This window comes from Anabrus simplex, chromosome 2 (genome assembly GCF_040414725.1).
Source record: "Anabrus simplex isolate iqAnaSimp1 chromosome 2, ASM4041472v1, whole genome shotgun sequence".
NCBI classification, from domain to species: Eukaryota; Metazoa; Arthropoda; class Insecta; order Orthoptera; family Tettigoniidae; genus Anabrus; species Anabrus simplex.
The window spans coordinates 215,026,115-215,040,304 of NC_090266.1; the positions used below are offsets into that span (position 1 = coordinate 215,026,115).

General features: G+C 40.4%; 1 protein-coding gene across 6 annotated transcripts in view; it reads right to left on the reverse strand.

Moving 5' to 3' along the window:
* Ctns (Cystinosin) overlaps window positions 1-14,190 on the reverse strand; it is a 636,400-nt gene that overhangs the window by 76,806 nt on the left and 545,404 nt on the right. The window contains exon 12 of one of the 6 annotated variants that reach the window (XM_067140511.2): window positions 1,404-3,335. The exons of the other annotated variants lie outside the window; for them this stretch is intronic. The gene's annotated coding sequence lies outside the window, so the exon portion shown is untranslated. Of the gene's footprint in view, window positions 1-1,403; window positions 3,336-14,190 lie in introns of those variants that run through there. 6 annotated transcript variants of the gene reach the window in all.

A 14,190-nucleotide genomic window follows, 5' to 3' on the forward strand; every position in this document is an offset into this window, starting at 1 on the left:
AGGCTATAAATTATTTTATTCACGCTGAGTGAAATGGTAGTTCAGGGGAAGGCCTGAAATTTAATTCTCAAATATTTATGTTATTAGTTGTCGTGTCTTAATGAAAATCGGTATGCAAAGTCGGTGTAATAAGTCAATATAATCTAGGCCATAAATAATTGTATTCACGCTGAGAAAAATGGTAGTTTAGGGGAAGGCCTAAAATTTAATTCTCAAATATTTATTATATTAGTGGTCGTATCTTCACGAAAATTGGTAAGCAAAGTCGGGAATAAGTCGCTATAATCTAGGCCATCCATAATTTTATTCACACTGATTAAAATGGTAGGTTAGGGGAAGGCCTGAAATGTAATATACATATATATATATATATATATATATTGGGACCTTTCCCACCATCCCCCATAGCTCGTGGTACTGTGTGGCAACAAAAAGTAACCCTGTCGGGTCATTCACACGGGACCATGGTCCACGGAAGGCAATGGTCAAGGGACCTTTTCGGCCTGTGACGATTCCCTCTCATTGGGATTGTATAATATTAATCCACTCACACAAGAGGTCAACGTCCATTCGGCACAGCAAGGTCACTGCTACTCTCCCGTCCCTAAGATCTGAACCCTGGCCACTGAGAGTCGCAGATCGTTCGCGGCAGAAAAATAAAATTAAACTTATAACTAACTTAAAGGCTTACAGTGAATGGAAGAGGTTTTTGGGATGCTAACATTCGGCACAGATAGGCACAAATAAGTTTTCAAATTTACTAAGGCACTCGTTGAAATCTATACAAACAATATGACAACCTTAGTAAACTAATATAAATTTGACAAACTAAATACAATTATTTAGCAATGATAAAATCCGTGCTACTATCCATCAGTTAACTTCATCCATATTCCACAAGAATATCTATGTGGATGACCACAATTCCTGATAATATTTCAGATGAAGGAAAATCTTCCATCCGAACCAATAATCTGATGGATACCTAATTTGACATAATACAAAAATACATCCCCGAGGGATGACCATACTCGTAGACATACACATTGCAACCTCTGGCTTTTGTATTCTATCACCCGTTGAACCTTAAAACTGTTGAGTGTTACACACACACACACACACACACACACACACACACACACACACACACACACACACACACACACACACACACACACACACACACACACACACACACACACACACACACACACACACACACACACACACACACACACACACACACACACACACACACACACACACACACACACACACACACACACACACACACACACACACACACACACACACACACACACACACACACACACACACACACACACACACACACACACACACACACACACACACACACACACACACACACACACACACACACACACACACACACACACACACACACACACACACACACACACACACACACACACACACACACACACACAAAATATTACCCTTTACCTATTTACAGTTACGAGCTATTTTCCTCCAAATGCCAGTATCCCCTGGGACTGAATCCCACATCACAAGTTAAATTATATTTACACAAGTACCGTTACATCTCAGAGTGGTCGTGTATCTTACACTTAACCACCACCAAAATATCTATGAAAATGAAGAAAATTATATATGAAACTTATTCAAATACTCCAACAAAAACCCTAAAACCCATCACTTAAACCGTGAGATAAAAAGAAACAAAGTTACGCGTCTCCACGAATTAGAAGAAAATAAAAATAAAACGAACACAGGCTTGACAACGAACTCGTCACTTACATCAACTATCAGTGAAATTTCACGAAGTCTAAATTCGCGCAGAACAGTACTTAACACAAAACAAGATTACACCCTGAAAAGAAACATATATTATACACAATCAGAAAATATCAATGGCTGTATTTCATCTCGTAGAGTCCGCTACTTGTGCGAGCAGCCGTTCCGTCTTTGTGCAATCGAGGTTCGAACTGGAGACTATGTTCGTCTCCATCAAAGATCCTGCAGTCAATCCCTAATTTACCCTAATCATGTGAACACTGTCATACAAAAGAAACATCTACATTGCTCTGTGGGTCATGGCTCACGGCGTGTGGTAATTAAAGAACTTGCTGTCTTTATTCTCAAAAGAAAAGCAAACTGTTAGAACGACCAACTTTTCTGCTTGTGTCTGGTCCTCCCCTCACCAGACTCTCCCCTCTCAGTTATAAATCACGGCTGACATTCGCTCCACTGTCCGAAGACTAAAGACACTATTCAACCCACTTACACTAGGTCATTGTGTCTATAAAATTAAATTCATTTGTAATTGGCGCAATCTATTCATTGCTCAAGCCAGCCCATACACTTTCAATACCCGAGAATTATTTCTCAAATTAAGCCGTTAAATCACTTCCAACTCCCTCATATCTCCAGAGGTCTGGGGTTCTATCGCACATTCTCTTCGTCGTACTTTTACCACACTAATGTCTACCGCCAACCACGGCAATGTTCCCTGTTCTCTGCCTACTGAGGCGAGGTTGTGTACCTGTTGCTCGAAATATTGGTACAAAATCACCGATCAAATTACATTAAGAAAATAATGACGATAATAATAATAATAATAATAATTTAAAAAATCAGACTTTATCAAACTCAACTAATAACTATCTACTTCATTAGCCTAACTAATGTGTAGGGGGGCGGGTGTTCGAACCTCTGCACATAACTTCTCGAACATCTTCAGTTACAGCCAAACTTATACACTAGCATGCAAAACAAACTACTATTTCTACTTTTACGAATTTAGTGCTGTCACTATTCCACATTAATTTCTGTACAGGCACATGTTGATGATCCTGTCACCTGCTAATCCCTGCTCGTCTTATGCAGTCACACAGATGAGATCTACGACATTAACCTGCACAATTTTCTACTCATTTTCCCCCCTCCATTCCATCGCAGCACTCATAAAAAACCCCAAATAGTATGGCATGCACATACAGGCACTAAAAGGGGTCCCAAACTCTATACATCTTTCCTGGTTCACTCCCTTTTCGTATCTACTTAAATAAATCAAACTAAACAATGGGTCATTCGACCACTCCGAGATAATTAACCTATCAATTACATCATCATTAACCCTATCTTTATATTAACTCTATTTACAAGGGGAAATACTAACATTGGAAGAAAGATAGCTCAATACTCAACAGTTTTGGTGCATCTCGGCCCACCCAACCTTCCGGGGGCCTGCCATCGGTGCTCACTCCATGTCGTTGGCTCGAACAGTCCTGAGTTCTAGAAGTCCTGTGGCATTGCTGGAGTAATCCATCTTCCTGGTAAACAGATCACTGAAATTATATTTTCACAATCTTGCACACTTGTTGATCACACTACACCATCAAACTTCCCCTCTATCGTTCTATGACCGATGCAAGTTGCGTGATGCTAATTATGATAAATACCTCAGCTAGTATATTTAATTTAAATTAGGTGAGTTGAACATTCACGATCTCCTCATTCCCAAGTCTATCACCTCCTACTTCCGTGATATAAATCAACCGTCCTTCTCCTAATTTTCTGTCTAGATCGTTCAGATCCTGCACTTATCACTCCCCGTTACTTAGTGTGATAATTTGATCCTGAAAATCCTGTTCTCAATTTTACATGGATTTATTTTTATAGTACTTCATCACATGACTTCTGCTCTTCTTTTGAAACAGTTTCCCAAATCCCAGAATTATACTCCTCGAAAAATGACCTCCCTCACTGCTACAGAAATCAACCTCGCGATGAGCGTTCTCCGTCCGGAGTTTGATCTCCACGGCGTACTCAACTTTAGACAGTCACAACCTATGTCATAATTCCATGTATTTAGAGTTTACGTCGCGGTCGGATGTCGCACAAATATCTTTGTCATACAGTTACATTTCCTACCATCACTGCACACTAGAAAAACAGTTTTAGAACTTCACTCCCGCTTTTTGTGTCACTTATTCATACAAAGAAGAGGTAGTTACCGCTCGCGAACCGACCGTGATTCCACCTCTGAAGCTCGTCCTCGACTACTCCTCCACCCTTGGAAGTGCAAGAACTTATAAGCTTACCAGGAGTAGGGGTGGTTTCACGGACAAAGTACCCACTCTAATTTGACATCTTCTGAACCAACGGGTCTGTGAAAATCATCTATGCGCCAGATTGTGTGACTCAATAGTTACAAGTACGCGATGCTATGCGGAGTTTGAAATGATCGGGAGATTCGTAGCAATTAATTCATATGGATCGGAGGGGAAATGGGAACCCCCTAACACACTTGGCTCCAAGCTCGGCGTGGGGACCCCGAGCCTGTTACATAAGCTTCTTTAAGCGCATTTACATGGGTAATATTCTTCTACTTTGGTTATTAATTTGACAATTCATCAAATATTTTTCCCATTACTCTGACGTAAGATTTCTAGTTAAACAATCCTTGTTTGAGCCGAAAATACCTTTAAAATCACCCCCTCGCTTTGGCATCGCTGTGTGTTGGCAATTGTTTTAAAGATGGAATCAGCAAAGCGGTGTTCTTCTTCTCCTTCTTCCATGACACGCGCCCAGTTCGGGGGTTTTCTGAGCCACCCACTGGGTGTTCCAGGCGCCTCTATGTCGCGAAGTGAAGTGCAAGATGATGCAACTGCCAGCATCCACACAAAGAAAGCTTCCAACCTACTTCTTTCCCAAATATATACTTCGGAATAATTATTCATTGTGACGATACGGTCACAATATATATATATATATATATAAAAAATAAGAGTTTTGTCTGTACATTGCTCAGAATTTAAAAAGAATGGTATTTCTGTATCGGTCATGTCCACAGTAACAAGGAAATGCATTTTTTTCTTTTCCATAATTTCTATCTGTCTGTCTGTCTGTCTGTCTGTCTGTCTGTCTGTATGTATGTATGTATGTATGTATGTATGTATGTATGTATGTACGAGAAAACGGCCAAAGAGAATTTAATGAAAATCGGAATGTAAAGTCGGGTGATGAACCACTACAATCTAGGCTATAAATTATTTTATTCACGCTGAGTGAAATGGTAGTTTAGGGGAAGGCCTGAAATTTAATTCTCAAATATTTATGTTAGTTGTCGTGTCTTAATGAAAATCGGTATGCAAAGTCGGGGTAATAAGTCGATATAATCTAGGCCATAAATAATTGTATTCACGCTGAGAAAAATGGTAGTTTAGGGGAAGGCCTAAAATTTAATTCTACCGAGCTTGATAGCTGCAGTCGCTTAAGTGCGGCCAGCATCCAGTATTCGGGAGATAGTAGGTTCGAACCCCATTGTCGGCAGCTCTGAAAATGGTTTTCTGTGATTTACCATTTTCATACCAGGCTGTACCTTAATTAAGGCCACGGTTGCTTCCTTCCCACTCCCAGCCCTTCCCTGTCCCATCGTTGCCATAAGACCTATCTGTGTCGGCGCGACGTAAAAGCAACTAGCAAAAAGAAAAAAAATCTCAAATATTTATTATATCAGTGGTCATATCTTTATGAAAATTGGTAAGCAAAGTCGGGGAATAAGTCACTATAATCTAGGCCATCAATAATTTTATTCACACTGATTAAAATGGTAGGTTAGGGGAAGGCCTGAAATGTAATCTATATATATAAAATAAGAGTTTTATTTAAAAAGAATGGTATTTCTGTATCGGTCATGTCCACAGTAACAAGGAAATACATTTTTAACTTTTCCGTAATTTCTGTCTGTCTATCCGCTTGTCCGGCTGTGTGTGTGTGTATGTATGTATGTACACGCAACACGAGAAAACGGCTGAAGAGAATTTAATGAAAATCGGTATGTAAAGTCGGGTGATGAACCACTACAATCTAGGCTATAAATTATTTTATTCACACTGAGTGAAATGGTAGTTTAGGGGAAGGCCTGAAATGTAATTCACAAATAATTGATTTATGTTATTAGTGGTCGTATCGAAAAATACTACATAACTAACATAACTTTAGTTATGTCATAATTTAGTTGTAGTTATGTAAGAAGTTATTAAATTTCCGATCACTTATGTCTTATACGTTGTTACCGTACCGCATATAATCACAGAGATATTAATGAATTTGGATTTTTGTTACTATGTCCATATCAGCGCCGAGTCATGAGAAAATGGGTAAACAGAATTTAGTGAAAAGAGGTATGTAAAGTCTGAGAATAAGTAACTACAGTCTACTATATAAATAATTTTGTAAGACGCCCTAATATCACAGAGTCAAAAGAAAACTAATGTGAAGGCCTGCAATATAGAAAGCTCATAAACTTTATCAACAATAACATTACATTGACCATTGTTTGTTGTGATGTGCTTCTTGTCTTCTGTTTCCACTCATCCCCGATAGATAGGATTACTGCAGCGTACCAAGGTTTTTAAAATTTGATTTACGTCGCACCGACACAGGTAGCTCTTATGGCGACGATGGGATAGGAAAGGAATAGGGGTGTGAAGGAAGTGGCCTAGGCTTTAATTAAGGTACAGTCTGGTGTGACTGGTGTGAAAACGGGAAACCACGCAATACCATCTTCAGGGATGCCGGCAGTGGGGTTCGAATCAACTATCTCCCAGATGCAAGCTCACAGCTGCGCGCCTCTAACCACACGGCCAACTCGCCTGGTTGTATCGAGTGTAATAGCCTGCCTGTATATTGGCGGGATGTAGCTGGGGAGTTATATAACTTTCTTCTTTAGCATGCCATTCCTCTGGTTCATACATTTTCTGATATCACTGGTACGTAATACACTGGTTCATCATAGCATTCCAGCTATTCAATCCCTACTCTGAGGCACTGATTGGAATGAGTAGTGTGCATATTTAACGGAATAATGACAGAGGAGTGTTCACGGCAGTCTGCGACCTGGTTATTCCAGCTCTGGAACTTTGGACTATTAGATCGGCACCATAGTACTGTTCGTTGAAAGTGAAAAAGTGTGCAGTTTTTCATTTGATCGAGTATTTTATATGCTAACATTGCTTTCAATCACTACATTCCTACTGACGTTTTTGTTATGAGCTATGTTGAATTCAGTTAGGAAAACCACCAAGCCAGTTTTCCTGAGAATCCTGTAGCGAAGCACGGGTACATCAGCTAGTATTATATAAGCAATGGATTTCCCAATGTGGATATAATATAATTATAATATAGTAATTCAGTCATTTCAAATTTAGGTGATGTTGTGGCATTTAAGTTGCTTTCAACTAAAATCAAACATTTGTTTGTAATTCAACACAAATCACAATTTTTGTCTATTAATAACCCTGAAGAAGGTGATCTGATACTTTTAGGGAATACATTTTTAGGAAAAAGACACTTCAGATTATATCTCAAAATTCTTGCAGGTGATGATATAATATTTGCAACAAATTTGAAGAGAGATCAGGATTGTCATGGTGCTTGTCAGATCGTGATACTTAATTTCCAATGACGTGTGGCCTCCGAAGAAGCCTGGTGCAGGTCTTTCAAGTTGACGCCATATAGGCAACCTGTGTGTCTATGAGGATGATTAATTCTAATGATGAAGACGCACATATACCCAGCCCCAGAATTTATTAATGAAGGTTAAAATCTCCGACCCAGTCGAGCATCGAACCCAGGACCCCTTGACCAAAGGCCAGTACACTAACCATTTAGTCATGGAGCCAAACTTCCAACAGGTGATGGCAGAGATATGGAGAAATGAAGTAAAACACACCAAGGAGATGACTGTGAAGTACTAAAATGATGATGTGAGAAGTGTTCTTTACATGGAAGTATTTGTCATTTACCGAGCGAGTTGGTCATGTGGTTAGGGTCGCGTAGCTGCAATTTTGCATTCAGAAGATGATGGATTCGAATCTGACTGTCTGCAATCTTGATGATGGTTTTCTTTAGTTTCCCATTTTCACACCAGGGAAATGCTGCGGCTGTACCTTAATTAAGACCACGGCCACTATATGCCCAATCCTAGCCCCTTCCCATCCTTGTATCACTGAAAACCTTCGTTGTGTTGGTGGGACATTAAACCAGTAGCAATAAATAATATAAATTTGTCATTTATCATGGAAGCAGCAAGTTGGAGACGGAAGAACAGGAAGAAGGAAGAACAGAAGAAGCAGAAGCTGTAGCAGTTAAGAGCTATTCCATGAAAGGAAGGGTATTCCAGCTTTGCAGGGAAATATTACATTTTTAACTGCCCTGTCCTTTCTGATATAAAAATATACACGTGAAAAATATAGGGAAATGCTTCTCTCTCTCTCTCTCTCTCTCTCTCTCTCTCAAGAGCAACAAATCAATAGATATGCCTGGGAACTGAAAGTATGCTCAATCCAAAGGGAACATACAACCTGCAATCATGGTGAATGATAGATTTCATGATTTATTTGTACATGTATGCAGGAATACAGCTTATTGGCCTTCAAAATAATCATCTTCCATGGCTATGCACTTCTGACAACACGTGTACAGGTCTCCCATATTTTGGATGAAGGCAGCCCATTGGATGCAATTGAGTTCAGCATTCACACAGCGTTATATGTCAACAATGCCTGAGGTATGGGGGAGCATGCATTATTGTACAGCAGCCACCAGGACCCATTTGTGGTATACTGGCACACACAAGTTTGATCCTCCTCAGGAGGCGATCCAGGATGTTCACCTAGGTGGTTACATTCAATGTTGTTCCTTCCGGAAGGTATTCTTTATGAATGATGCCTACAGCATCCAAAAAAATTAATGAACCTTGTCTTGATGCACAACTTCTCACGCCTAACCTTTCTGTATTTCGGTGACCCTGGGTCGTGCTACTCCATGCTTCGCCTCTTGGATTCTGTTGTACTTCAGGCACCACGACTTGCCACCTGTAACGATGCGTTCAAGAAAGATGAAGTCACTATCCACCATGTTGATAAACTCTCCACATGGCTCCATCCTGTCTTGTTTCTGATAAGGGGTCAGGTTGTGAGTCACTAACCGCAAACCAGTATATGCTTACCCAACCCATCGATTACATTCAAATAAGCACTCCTGTGGGCTTCGTCAAGACTCAAGCCATTCGGCAACGATCTTCTGTCATGAGTTGGTGAATGTTTTCGATGTTTTCGTTGCTGCACGACATCACGGACTCACCTGGCAGTTGCACATCTTTCACAACTGTCATGGAAGCGCATGTATCATTTGAACACACACTTTTTGCGATAAACCACTGTTTCCATACACCTGGCGCAGCTCATGCAGGTTTCGGGGAGATGACTATTTTGAGAGGGAGAATAGCACAAGCTACGTTAGAGGAGTACTGTAAGTGGGACTCTGTGCTCTTTTGAGAGGTAAGTGGTGGCCCTGAAAAGGGCCGTTTTTTAAATACTGCATGCCCGCAAACGGGAGCACTGTTGTGACATTCCCTTGGCGTTTTGCCAAGTTTGAAGAAGAATTTCACGTCCATACATTGGACCATTTCACCCTTAACAGCGTCACCATACTTCCACAAGGCGCACACACAAACTGAACGTCTCGACAACCACATGGTTCCGTAAACGATGACTGATGACCTTGGGCCAGTAATACCAACTACATCGCATGCTGGTAATTCATTCACCGTATTTTTTGATCACAGGTTATATACTGAAATTCAGAGGGATACTCTGTTATATTCATACCATCAATCTACTCTCAGACTGTTTGAAATTTGAGTTTATGATACACCACCTTCATATCAAGAACATGTGCTCAGCTGAAGGGTACTATCTCAAGAACTTAATTTCTTATAGAGTGGAGTATTTACTCAGAAAAGCTGAGTATACAGAATGAATCACCTAAGACTTGCACCCCAAAATTTTGTAAATGAAAAGTTCTATTAACATGTGAGAGGTTGCACCCGCGGCAATTCGCCACACTTTTTAAATATTGTGGAGATTTATCTCCCGTATGCAGTTATAAGACAGTGCCTCTTATATGGGCTTCTGATAAGTCACCTGCATACACCCCAGCGTCAGTGGGTAGGGTCTGATACATCCCACTCTGATGAGTCTAGTGTCAGACCAAAGACGAAACGAAGGTTAATACAGCAAACGCCTGAAAAGCCTTACATCTGTTCTGTTTTTGACATGCTCTATTGGTGAAAAATATCTAATTCCCTCTATGGGAACTTAGAATTTTCCATTCTTTTTAAATATTTGTTAATAATTTCGTTGCTAGCCGCTGTAGGGCTTAGGGCGCTCGTTTCATCCCTCCCCTCCCTCTGTCCTGCCTGACGTTGATTATCGTCAGTGTATTGCCTGCTGCGTTCCGGAGTAGTTTAAGTTTTCTTTCACTCTCGCATCTACCGCGGCAAATTGCCTTCGAGCGACCCCTCGCGTAGTGTATTCTTCCATGACTGCATTTCCTAGAAAGTTTCTTAAGTAAAGTTCATGAGGTTTATGGTGGCTTTCAGTGATATGTGGTGCTGTAGTTTTATCTTGAATTGTGACCAAATTATACAATGAAATGTACAAATGCAAACGTTGAGGCAATTTGCTCACGCGCAACCTCTTGCGTTCTTTAAAAACTCACGTAATTTTACCAGATTTTGCAAAAAAATTTCATTAATTTTTTACATTGAGAAAGTATTGTTACTGGGTAATTATGTTAGTACTAGTTGAAAGACAGTTAAACATATTTATATTTTTATCACAGCATTCACTGCAAAAGGAAAATAGCAGCTCATTAGAATATTAAGCATGAGCAATTTGCCTTAACACGACCTCTCGCGTTCTAAAACGGGTGCGACTTCTCGCGAGTTAATGGGCTGCTTTCACAGAAATGAAGCGTAACCAAGGGCTCAGAGCTGTAGTCCATATACAGATATTAAAAATTATTAGAATTTGTATTTTTTAGAATGTTACGTTTTTCGCATGGAACAATGCCTATTAACATTAACAAAAAACCACACTAGAGTAAATTAGAATGTCAATGGTGTTTATTTCAGGATTCTAGTGCAAGTAGTTTAAGAGCTATCGTAGTTTGAAAATTGGAAATACGGATAGGTATGTGCTCCATTCAGCTGCTTAGTTATGAGGCTATGATGTTCTTATGTTTGTTTCCTTTGTAGCACACTGATTGCATCGTGACAAATCATGATCAAGTAAACCTCTGAAACATGTACTACTAATCTGTTAACAATCCCCACTGACATCATCAGGTGGAACATCAACGTCCATACAGTTCAAATGTGTGGTGAGGAATAGTGAACAACTGGCTCATAGGCCCTTTTCTCATAGAAGGAGCACTAGATTCTCAAAAGTATCTCAACTTTCTAATAGACCAACTTCCACAGATGTTAGAAGACATTCCACTGCAGATTAGGAGGAACATGTAGTACATTATGCACTATGCGCTGGACAGTCATCACACACTTTCAATTTCAGAAATATTTGGTGTGCAAGTTTTAAGTGATTCACCCTGTATACTAAATACTCATGCTTATCCATACCACACTTTTTGTAATCCATTGACTACAGAATGACTTTTAAAGTTGTAAGTTTTATTTATTTCTTTATTGCATATTATTATTATTATTATTATTTTATATATAATTTGCTGGGGCCATCAAGGACCACGTTAAGTCTTGTTGCATTTGACACTGAACTTGGCCTTCTTTAGAGCCCAAATTTCCCTCATTCTTTGTGAGTGGGCCTGCTTACGCTCCTCTGTCCAAGGGGCACCGTATCTTCTCTTCGGCTGCTCGTCTCGGTTCAGCCCGTTCGTCAATATTTTCTTGCGGAAGAGATCTCTGTTAAGGGCGTCTTCAGCTGAGATATGTAGCATTTGCAGGTCTTCTTTGGTATTTCTGAACCAGGGAATTGTGGTTTTGGGGTTTGAATCAAAAAAGTGAAAGATTTCTTTAGTTAACTTTCTTCCGTCCATTCTTTTCAGATGACCGTAAAATCGTGCCCGTCTTTTTCTGATTGTGTCAGTAATTTTCTCTATTTTGCTGTAGACTTCCTTGTTGGATCTCTTTTGATGGATTCCATTTCTGTACTTTGATCCCAAGATTCCTCTCACAATTTTGCGTTCTCTTTTCTCCAGTTCTTCAAGGAGTCCTTTGTTGGCATTTAGAGACAGGGTTTCGGCTGCATATAGAACTACTGGCTTCAGAACTGTTTCATAGTGACGTATCTTGGTGTTTTGGGAAAGGCATTTTTTGTTGTAGATTGTGCGGGATGTTTGGTAGGCTATTTCCAGTTTGCGTACTCGCTCCTGAAGTGCTTCTTTGTCCAGTCCATTTTTCATGATGATCTCACCCAGGTATTTGAATTTGTCCCCGTATTTTGTATGGAGTTTTGGTGGAGCCTCTTTGACGTTAGTCATTACTTCTGTTTTCTCAAACGATATCTGCAAACCAGTTTGTTCGGCAATTTCCTTTCAAATTTCAACTTGAGCTCTAGCCGTTTCTATGTCGGTTGAGAGAACAGCAATATCATCGGCAAATGCTAAGCAGTCTGTTGCGATCCCCTTGGATTTGGTTCCTATTCTCAATGGACTGTAGTTGGTTTCCTGTAATCTCACCCGCCAGGTTCTGATGATCTTTTCAAGAACACAGTTGAAGAGTATCGGGGATAGCCCATCACCTTGTCGGACTCCTGTTTTGATGTCAAAGGAATGCGAGAGACATCCGTGGAACTTCACCTTGGATCTTGTATCGGTCAGGGTGGCTCTAATTAATGCCAGCAGTTTCAAATCAACTCCAAATTCATTTAAGATGTTTAGCAGGACTTCCCGGTCAATCGAGCCGTACGCTTTCTTAAAGTCCACAAAAACGGACACATACTGCTTGGACCTAGTGTACAATATCTGATGATCGTTTTGAGATTTTGGATCTGTTCAGCTGTTGAGCGACCTTTTCTGAACCCTCCTTGGTATTCACCTACTTGATGTTCGACTTGTGCTTCCAAACGCTCCAGGATGGCAAGCGATAGAATTTTGTAAGTCACGGGTAGCAAAGATGTTCCTCTGTAGTTGTTGATGTTCTTCATGCTGTCCTTTTTGTGTAATGGATGGGTCAAAGCTATTTTCCAATCTTCGGGTAGGGTCTCCTTGTTCCAAATTTCTTCTATTTGCTTTTGCAAGATATCAAGTGATTCCTCTGGGGCATATTTCCATACTTCTGCTACTACTGAGTCTTCCCCCGGCGCTTTGTTATTTTTGAGACGGGCAATGTGGCGCTTGATTTCATCTCTGTTGGGTGGTCTGGAATCTGGGTACCTGAGTAAGGGTTACTTGGTCTCAATGGCGCTTTGCGGTTTAGAGCAATTAAGTACATTTTTGAAGTAATCTGCCAGAATGCTGCAATTTTCTTCATTTGACGTCGCCAGTATGCCGTCCTCTCGCTCAAAGCATAGAGATGGTGGTTTATAGCCAGTGAGTTTGCGTTTGAAGGCTCTGTAGTACTCTCTGCTTTCATTCTTCCTAAAGTTTTGTTCTATCTTTTCAATGAGAGATTTTTCGTATTTACGTTCCTCAGTTCTGAACACCCTAGCTGCTTGGGCACGTTGGGTTTTGTAGGTTTCCCAATCATTTTCTGATTTCGTAGAGTAGTACTGTTTCCACGCATTGAGTCTTTCCTGGAGGACTGATTCGCAGGTACTATTCCACCAAGCATGCTTTTTGCTTCTCTTGATTTCTGCAACGTCTTTGGCGGCCTCAACAAGGAGTCTTTTGGCGTTGTTAAAGTCACAGTCAATTGGTCTAGCCTTCTCCTGGAACTCCTCGACCCTTTGCCGAAGTTTATCATTGTCGAAGCGTGTGATCTGTTTGGTTGTCTTCCTTGTGTTTGCGGGAATTGGTTTGAATTTGATATGTTCACATTGATGCCTTTCTTTACCTTGACATTCATAATCTCAGGGCTGTTTCTCCTGGAGATTGCAACATGATCAATTTGGAACTCTCCGAGAGCTTGGACAGGAGAACGCCAAGTCATTTGCTTTCTGGGTAGATGGCGAAAGTGGGTCGACATTACCTGCAGGTTGTGATTTTCGCAAATGGACACCAGTCTTTTGCCGTTGGGATTGGTTCTTTTGTGAGCAGGGCAATTTCCTATAACTTTCTTGTACTTCTGTTCACGACCTAGTTGGGCATTGAAGTCACCCAAAAGAAGCTTGACATGGTGTTTGGGGATTTTGTTTAATTTTT